This window comes from Chiroxiphia lanceolata, chromosome 25, assembly GCF_009829145.1.
Source record: "Chiroxiphia lanceolata isolate bChiLan1 chromosome 25, bChiLan1.pri, whole genome shotgun sequence".
Taxonomy (NCBI): Eukaryota; Metazoa; Chordata; class Aves; order Passeriformes; family Pipridae; genus Chiroxiphia; species Chiroxiphia lanceolata.
The window spans coordinates 5963865-5972109 of record NC_045661.1 but is presented as its reverse complement, the minus strand read 5'-3'; positions in this window follow the sequence as shown (position 1 = coordinate 5972109).

The following is an 8245-nucleotide window of genomic DNA, read 5'->3' as shown; positions in this document are numbered from 1 at the left end:
AGAGATCCTGAGATACTCGTTGTTGCAACTGTGGAGGTGTAGGATTCCACATGACAACCCAAGACTCTCAGGTACATGGTGTGAAATTTGGGGTGTCCCATGCAGGGTTAAGGGTTGGAATTGATGATCCTTGTGGGTTCTTTCCAACTTGGCATAACCTGTGATTCTGTAACCAGCATTGCTTGAGATTCACTGTGAGGACAAGCCCCTCTCCCAGCTCCTTTTCCACATCCCTTCTGAGCAGCAACAGCCTGGTGAGCTCAGACTCACCAGATGGAGGGACCTTCAGGCGAGCAAGCACGGTTGCTTTTAACGTCCTGAACAACCCCTTAGAAATCCTGGGCCCAGATCCTGCATCTGCTCTGGTAGCCTGATAGTGCCTGCAGCCAACATCCACAGGGTTCCCTGCGTGTGGGGAGTCCCGACGTGACACTGATACCCAGGGTGGTGAGAGAAAGCAGGGCTTGGCCGGGGAAATCAAACTATTCCCTTAAGAGCACCTTGGGACGTGCTCTGGTAGCCCTGGAGCTGCTTTAAGTGGCACACAAGGCCACCAACCAACGTCAAGGCCATAAAACAGGGCTGGGTTGCTGCTCTCCTCTGGCAGAAGCTGAGTTAGTGCTGGTGACACAGGTGACAGAGTGGGGCTCAGGAAGGCTGAAACCCCGCTGTGCTCTGCACCCCACATCACATCGGACCTCAAAAACCACACCTGCAGGGGGAAGAGGTGGTAAGCACCTGAGCCCCCACTACCCCCGGCATTTTCATGCTCTGTGGATACATTTTCTAGTCCACTGCAGCAGGGCAAGAAAGTCCCAGGAGCTCCAGGCTTGGCATCCTTCCAGCTCTCTGGGAGACCTGTCGCGAAGGGAGAGTGATGGGGTTGCTGTGGATGCAGGAGTGTGGCAGGATCTTTGATGTGCTATCTTTAGAAGGAACACATGCTATGCTCAATTCCTTCTGCTCTATTTACCTCATGAAAACCTTCCTGGTGCACGCTCGAGGGGTGTGGAGGGAGGAGGGGACTCCCCATGTCCCATGCCCAGTGCTAACAGGTCCACTCAATGAGCACCAAGCAGGGGGGCATTTAAGCTTTGACATCAAATGTATCTCCTCCTGCTGAGGTGTTTGGTGTCACTTAATCAAGAGGCAAAGGAGAATGTCTCTCCCATGGGGCCTGGAATGAAGCCACCTCCTGCACAACCAACCTCATCATCCATGGCCAGGTACAGGAAGGCAACACGTATCATGGAATCATAGAATGGTTTTTGTTGGGAGGGACATAAAAACTCCTTCTGTTTTGCCCCCTGCCATGGGCAGAGACACCTTCCACTAGCCCAGGTTGATCCAAGCCCTGTCCAACCTACCCTTGAACACTTCCAGGGATGGGGCAGACACAGTTTCTCTGGGCAACCTGTGCCAGGGCCTCACCACCCTCACAGATGTCAGTTTGAAGGCATTCCCCCTTGTCTTGTCACTCTGGGTCTTTGTAAATAGTCTCTCTCCTTGTTTATTTTCAGCTTCTTCAAGTACTGGAAGGCCTCAATTCGGTCACCCTGAAGCCTTTTCTTGTCCAGGCTGAATATATTGGATCCATTCTCAAAATCATGGTCCATCACAGACTCATCCAAGTCTAGGAGCTGGTGGCTTCCGTTCTTTTCTATACTTACATAGGTCAACCTTTTTGTAATATCTACACAAGTGTTCCCTATGATATCTATGGGGTCAGTGCAGCACAGAAATACCCAGAAAATCATCTCTTCTGCTTGGGGTGGATGCTATTAAGGGAGGTCCTTCCAGAAATTTTCTCTATCCTTGGTACAGATGAATTTCAACACTCTTGATCTGGTGTCCAACCTCAGCTTCCTAGTGCAGTGTTTTCACTGACAGACTCAATTATAGTAGGAGAAAAGGGGTTTGCCTGCCCAGCAGAGTGTGCAGGAAAGTGCTGATGATTTTTGTGGGATTTGGGTGTGATCTCAGTCTTCTACCTCATGGTCCTCCTGAGATTTAGTCATAGAATAGCTGGGTGTGTTAACCCCTAAGGGGTCAACACAACAGAGAAACTCTGAACCCAGACCAGCCAAGGTGGCATCACCATTTCCCCTTGATCTCAGGAATTTCCACACTTTATGGGAATCTGACACCAAACCCCATCTCAGGTAGCCCTGGAGCTGATTTAATGGTAAGGATTTGCTCTACATGGGAATGGTGACAGGGCAAAAAAATTCCCTGCTGGGCAACAAACTAAACCTTACTGCAGCCACAAATGAGAAACAGGAGTGAAGAGACACCCAGATTGGCCCCAGACACCCCCGTCTCTGAAAGTCTTCTCAGTCTGTCCCCACCTCTAGGGGTTACAATCCAGCCAAACCACGTGAACTAGAAAGAAAAATGTTTGGCAAGGAGTCAGAGGCTTCTCTTCTGGACTGCCAAACCTCATCAGAGCTGCCTGTGGGCAAAGCAGGGCTCTGCCACCTCTGTGCAGTGCTGAGCACAGCCACCAACCACCCCCCCTGTGCCCCAGGGCAGAAGGAAAACACACTGCCAGCCAAGGCGAGGAGAAACTGCCTGGAACAGCTGGCTCCTGGGAGCCAGGAGGCTCTCCCAAGGCAGGATTTTGATCAACAACGATTCTCTGTATTAAAAAACCTACCTCTGTATTAAAAAACTTACCCTTAAATAGAGAGATGGGGTGTTGATTGTCTTTAGTGAATTTTGGCACAGCCGATCCTACGCTGGTGTGTGATTTATGAGAGGGAAGACAAGACTGTCACCCAGAATAACCTTGCCTGTTTTGTGCTGATGGTCACCCAAGGCAGGAGTGAGAGTCACCCTGACTGGTGAGACAGCTCCAATGATTCCAGGCCATTGCATCAGCACAGGGGAGGCAATCACAGAGCTTATTGCAGTGAGAGTTGATCAGTGGAGTCTAAATTCTTCCTCTGCAAGACACTGCTCCTTGTGAGGTGCCAGCTCCTGTTTTTTTCAGGGTTAAGCAAAGGGAAATGGGGATCCCACACAAGGATCTCAGCTGCCTCACTGCATCGGTCCTCAGTGCCGGCAAAGAAGAAATTTCTCTTCTGTGCTCCCCAAAAGAATGCAGGGTGTTGGGGGTGGCCCTCCTGCTCTCTGGGCATCTGGAGTACAAGTCTGATACACCCCATTTCTCACGTGGAGCAGTGGTGAGAAGCACAAGGCTCTTTGCAGATATTTACTTTTCCACGAGGAAGGAGAACAAACCAGCCCCAACAGGCCCCAGCAGCACGAATCCAGCAGAGCCACTGGCCAGGCAGGCAACTAACACATTGTCACAGAAGCAGAATAGCCCTAGTAAACACCACAAGCAGGCTCTGGCTTCTTCCCTTTCCTTTGGGAGCCAAAGGAAAACAGAGGAAAGAGCCACTCTACCATTGGTGAAGGGTCCAATTCCACTTGGATCTCATCCTAATGCACTCCGGGTGCCAAACTGCAGGGGATGTTGGGTGGCAGTAGGTACTTTCCTATTCCTCTGCTTTGCCAGGGGATGTTAGGAAAGGCCACTTCATCATCCCAAAATGTCCAGATAAGCCTCCAGTGAAGTGGGGTTGCCCTAATATTTCTTGCAGCTCCCTCCGCCCACCACCAGAAATCCAAAGGGATAAAAATCAAAGTCTGGAGGAAGGAGGAGAGGAAATGTTTCTTGAAGCATTTCTACCGAAAATTATTTAGGGAGTTTGGCTTTCAAGTCTTTCCTGGCATTGAGGAGATCTGCAAATCTGGGGACATGCAGAGTTGGCTGAACCTCTTTTTGTGGAAGGCACCTCGACCCACTTCAGTTGTTGGCCTTAATGCCACATCCAGCTCCAGCTGATACAGAAATCCAGGCTGGGAATGGGATTCCAAACTGTGATTTTCAATCTCTGCAGCAATAAAGAGTTTTTTGATGGTCTCACAGCATATGAGAACAATTTGGAGGCAACATCAGGAGCAGGATGTTGCTCCAGGTTCTCACTCTGACCCTTTGCACATTGGCAACAATAACAGTCAAAGAATTAAGAGCCAGAAAGGGAAGTGTGAAACCCCAGAGACAGGGGAGGTCACAACTCACGGCTGTTTTTTCAGGTGGCACAGCAGTGGGTTTGGCTCCTTCTGCCCAGTAATCCATTTGAACTTGCCTGAACCACGAAGGAAGAATTAAACAGGGGGGAGGGAGATGCTTCATTAAATATTCAAAGGGAAAAGCATTTCTTTCCCTCATAAATAACCAGTGTGTTCCTCCTCAATTTATATGCATCACTACTAACTTCCCTAATGAAGCCAAGCTCTGTCCCTAATGCTTTCTGTCAGCTACAAGCACCAGTGCTCTCAGATTATTTTTCAGTCAGGTTTGTCCTGATTTTCCTCCCAAGGTGGTAGTTCCCAGCTTGTGTCTGCCCTGAAAAACACAAGCAGAGCCACAATCTGTAAGAAAGAGCATCATGTGGGAGACACAGTAGTGCTGTACCAGGCAGAGCCACCCAGCTCTGGTGGGATGGGGTTTTTCCTTAATTAGAAGTACGAGGAATTCCTCTTGTTTGCCTATATTTGGCCCGGGATATTTAAAGACTGGAAAAGAGGAAAGCATGCAAGTCCCCCTGCAGAAGAAGGCTGATACCAGGAAATATATAGATGGAGGGGGGGCAACATGTACCTTGTGTTTCCCATTTTGCCAGTCCACAGGTGGGTGATTGGAGGATGATGATGATGAAGTCCAAACCCAGGTGCAGTGAAAATCAAGCTCAAGGTAGAGTTGAGCTCCACCTTGCACCACTAGAGATATTGCAGGGGGGGTTCTTGGGATACACCGGGGGCACAAGACCTGGATGAAAATGGATTATGCAGATTACAGGGTTATTTTCTGGTAAGGAGCCTGTAAGAAAGACGGAGGGAAGGTTTTTACAGGGATATGTAGTGATAGAAAAAGGGGGAATGGCTTCAAATTAAAAGAAAGTTGGTCTAGGTTAGATGTTAGGAAGAAATCCTTCCCTGTGAGGGCAGTGAGGCCCTGGCACAGGTTACCCAGAGAAGCTGTGGCTGCCCCTGGATCCCTGGAAGTGTCCAAGGCCAGGTTGGACAGGGCTTGGAGCAACCTGGGCTAGTGGAAGGTGTCCCTGCCCATGGCAGGGAGTGGGACTGGATGAGCTTTAAGGTCCTTTCCAACCCAAACCATTCTGTGATTCTGTGATTCAATGATTCTCTGTTTCTAGTTCAGCAGAGACTCCATGCCTCACTAGAGGTCCTTCATCAAGGTCTGTGGGCGGTGGCTTGATGGAATTCTCACTCTGCATTTTCCACATCAGCTCCACTGTCTCTCCAGGAGTCCTCTCTGACTGCCTGGACCTGTCCTTTCACAAAAGGCCAGTTCACTGCACTTGCTGCCCATGGCAACTCTTCCCCTCCCCGTTCCCCATCCAGCCCCCTCCTCGTCTCTCACATCTCGAGCTCTGTCTGTCACCACCTGACTTCAATCACTGTCACCCCCAGCTCGTGCTGTTAGGTTGGGCTGTGAAACCTCGCAGCAGGATGCAGACATGTGTGAGCACTGACCTGTCCCTCCTGCTGGGACAGTCACCTCCAGGCAGCCAGGAAAATAACTCCTGCCAGAGCAAGAGCTGGGCTGTCAAAGTCTGTAATCCTTGGAGATCACAGCTACTCCAAACAGGATCACTGATGTCTCCTTAATCCACCCCGAAACCTCCGTGAGAGCGACGCACAGGGAAAACTGCAGCATCCACCCTGCTGGTCCAAACTCCCGCTGCTTTGGCCACAGGGAGTTGGCTTTGGCAGGGACTGAGGCAGTTGGCTGTGCCCAACATCATCATGGGCACTGCTCTCCCCTTCCACTGCTGCTCTGCCCACCCTTTCCAGCAGCCCCAAAAGCGGTTGAGGTGGCATTTTAATAACACCTTGCTGGCCTGTCTCTGTGCCCAACTGCAGGCAAGGGGCAGAGAGCCAAATACCAGCACCAGTGTTCTTCCAAAGGGGAAATTGGTGTATTCAAAAAGCTGATGATGGACCCCATGCAGCCTGAAACCCATGAGCAACTTCTGAAATCACCCTGCTGGTGCCATCCACATCCTTCTTTCTCCTCTCTCAAATCCAGCCCCAGGGAGGAGAGTAACAAAAGGGGAGCAGAGGAGTGCAGGAGTCAGCCCAGCTCACAGCACACTACCCAGCAGCTCTGGAGATGAATATTTCAGTGCGTTTCTCCATTTTTGTTCAGTATGGAGAAAAGAAGGCTCTGGGGAGGTTTCGTTGTGTCCTTCCAGTACCTTAAGGGGGCTTATGAAAAGGAGAGAGAGGGACTTTTTGTGTGGGCAGATAGTGACAGGACACTTTAAACACGGAGGTTTAAAGTCAAAGCAGGCAGGGTTAGATGGGATACTGGGAAGAAATTCTTCCCTGGGAGGGTGGGGAGGCCCTGGCACAGGTTGCCCAGAGAAGCTGTGGCTGCCCCATCCCTGGAAGTGTCCAAGGCCAGGTTGGATGGGGCTTGGATCAGCCTGGGCTGGTGGAAGGTGTCCCTGCCCATGGCAGAGGGTGGAAGGAGATGACCTTAAAGGTCCCTTCCAACCCTAATCATTCTATGATTTAACCCCTCTAAATCAGGCTTTCATAGCCACAGACTGAGGCATAAGCCTAATTCTTACTGACACTTCACACTACACAACGTTTACAACACCCCAGAGCCAAAGACTGTACAAAAAACCAAAAAATAATCCCTGGTTTAAAACTGCCTTACGTGGGTTCCACTTAGGATGGCCTAGAACTGATGGATCACAAATTTTCTTTCACCAGCCTGGCTGAAACCTCATATCTGCTTGAGAGAGCAGGCAATGCTCCACAGGAGGAGAGCCAAGAGCAATACTTCTAATCCTGCTTTAACAAATATGAGTCACCCATTTATTTTCACTGGTATGTTCATGGTTATTTTAAGCTTTGTCTAAAGAATGCCAGCTACTGTATAATAACTGCAATGAAAGATGGCAGTGTTTTTATTTTGCTTTACAACTGAAGATGTATTTTTAGCGCCTTTAAAAAAAACAAAACAAAACCAAAACTGGTCTGTAAATTATTTTAAAGACTTTGGTACTGATTTCCTAAAGCAGATCCACATGAGCAAGTTCCACTTCCAGGCCAGAGTCCATATGAGGGAAATTTCTGGCCCAGGTGCCACCGGCTCTGTGCTTCCCTGGGCAAATCTCACCTCACAGGTGAGAGTTTAAGCGATAAGACTGTTCTTCACCGAATCTTTAGTTCAAGCCTTAGTCCAAACAGCCCAGCTGTGTTTCCACAGGCTCTTCCCAGCACTCAGGAGCTGGGTAAGATTAGGTAACATTACTTCTTGGCCTGCTGGATCCATCCTTGCTCTGCTCCCTCTTGTGCTGCTTTGGAACCCAGGGCACCCAGGGCACCCAGGGCTGTCCTGCAGGGTTACACCAGCAGCTCTTTTCAGGGATTCATCTGTTCCACAGTTCTCCATCTGCTCCCACAGGCAGTGGCTGCTGTTGGCTGGGGGTTACAGGATTCAAATCAGGACTCCTGGAGGCATATCAATGGAGGGGAGCACAAATACCCAGAGCCTGAGGCTGTCCTCCCTCCTTTAGGAACGGGGAAAAAGGAAAACAACATGGAATACCCATCCCAACCCTAGAGGAGCTTGGTACTGAGCAGTCAGAGCCCAGGGTTCAATCAGCTTGTCAGGGAAAGAGCAGGAATGAAAGATCAGCATTTTCAGCTTCCATGGCAAGACTCAAAGACTCACTTGACTCCAGGCACTGGGAGAAGGGCTGCTGGGGTCTCAGCTGTGGAAAAGGACAAGCCAGACTGCTGGCTGCTCTTTGGAATGTCTCCAAACCCCCTGAACACCGACTCGAGCTGCAGAAGCGGGGGGTTCAGCGCCTGTTCACGTGGGTGACAACTTCAGTTTCACACATACAAATCCCCCTTACAGATTCCTTGGAGCTGGCAAACACAGAGCTCCCCAGGGCCGTGGCTGGTCACTCTGATGTGGCCACAGCAGGGTTTTCCCTAGGCCAGGCCCAAGCAAAGCAAAGAGCGGCCACCCCAAGGGCTGCATTGAAGACTCGAGGCAATGGGGCTCCCTGGTCACCAGTGAGCATGTGTGGTGGTGGCTCGTGGTTTGCATCCACCAGGGAGAAATCCCTTCTCCCTCTGTCACACCAATTCCCAGTGCATTGGTGCAAACCTCAGTTCCCGTTTG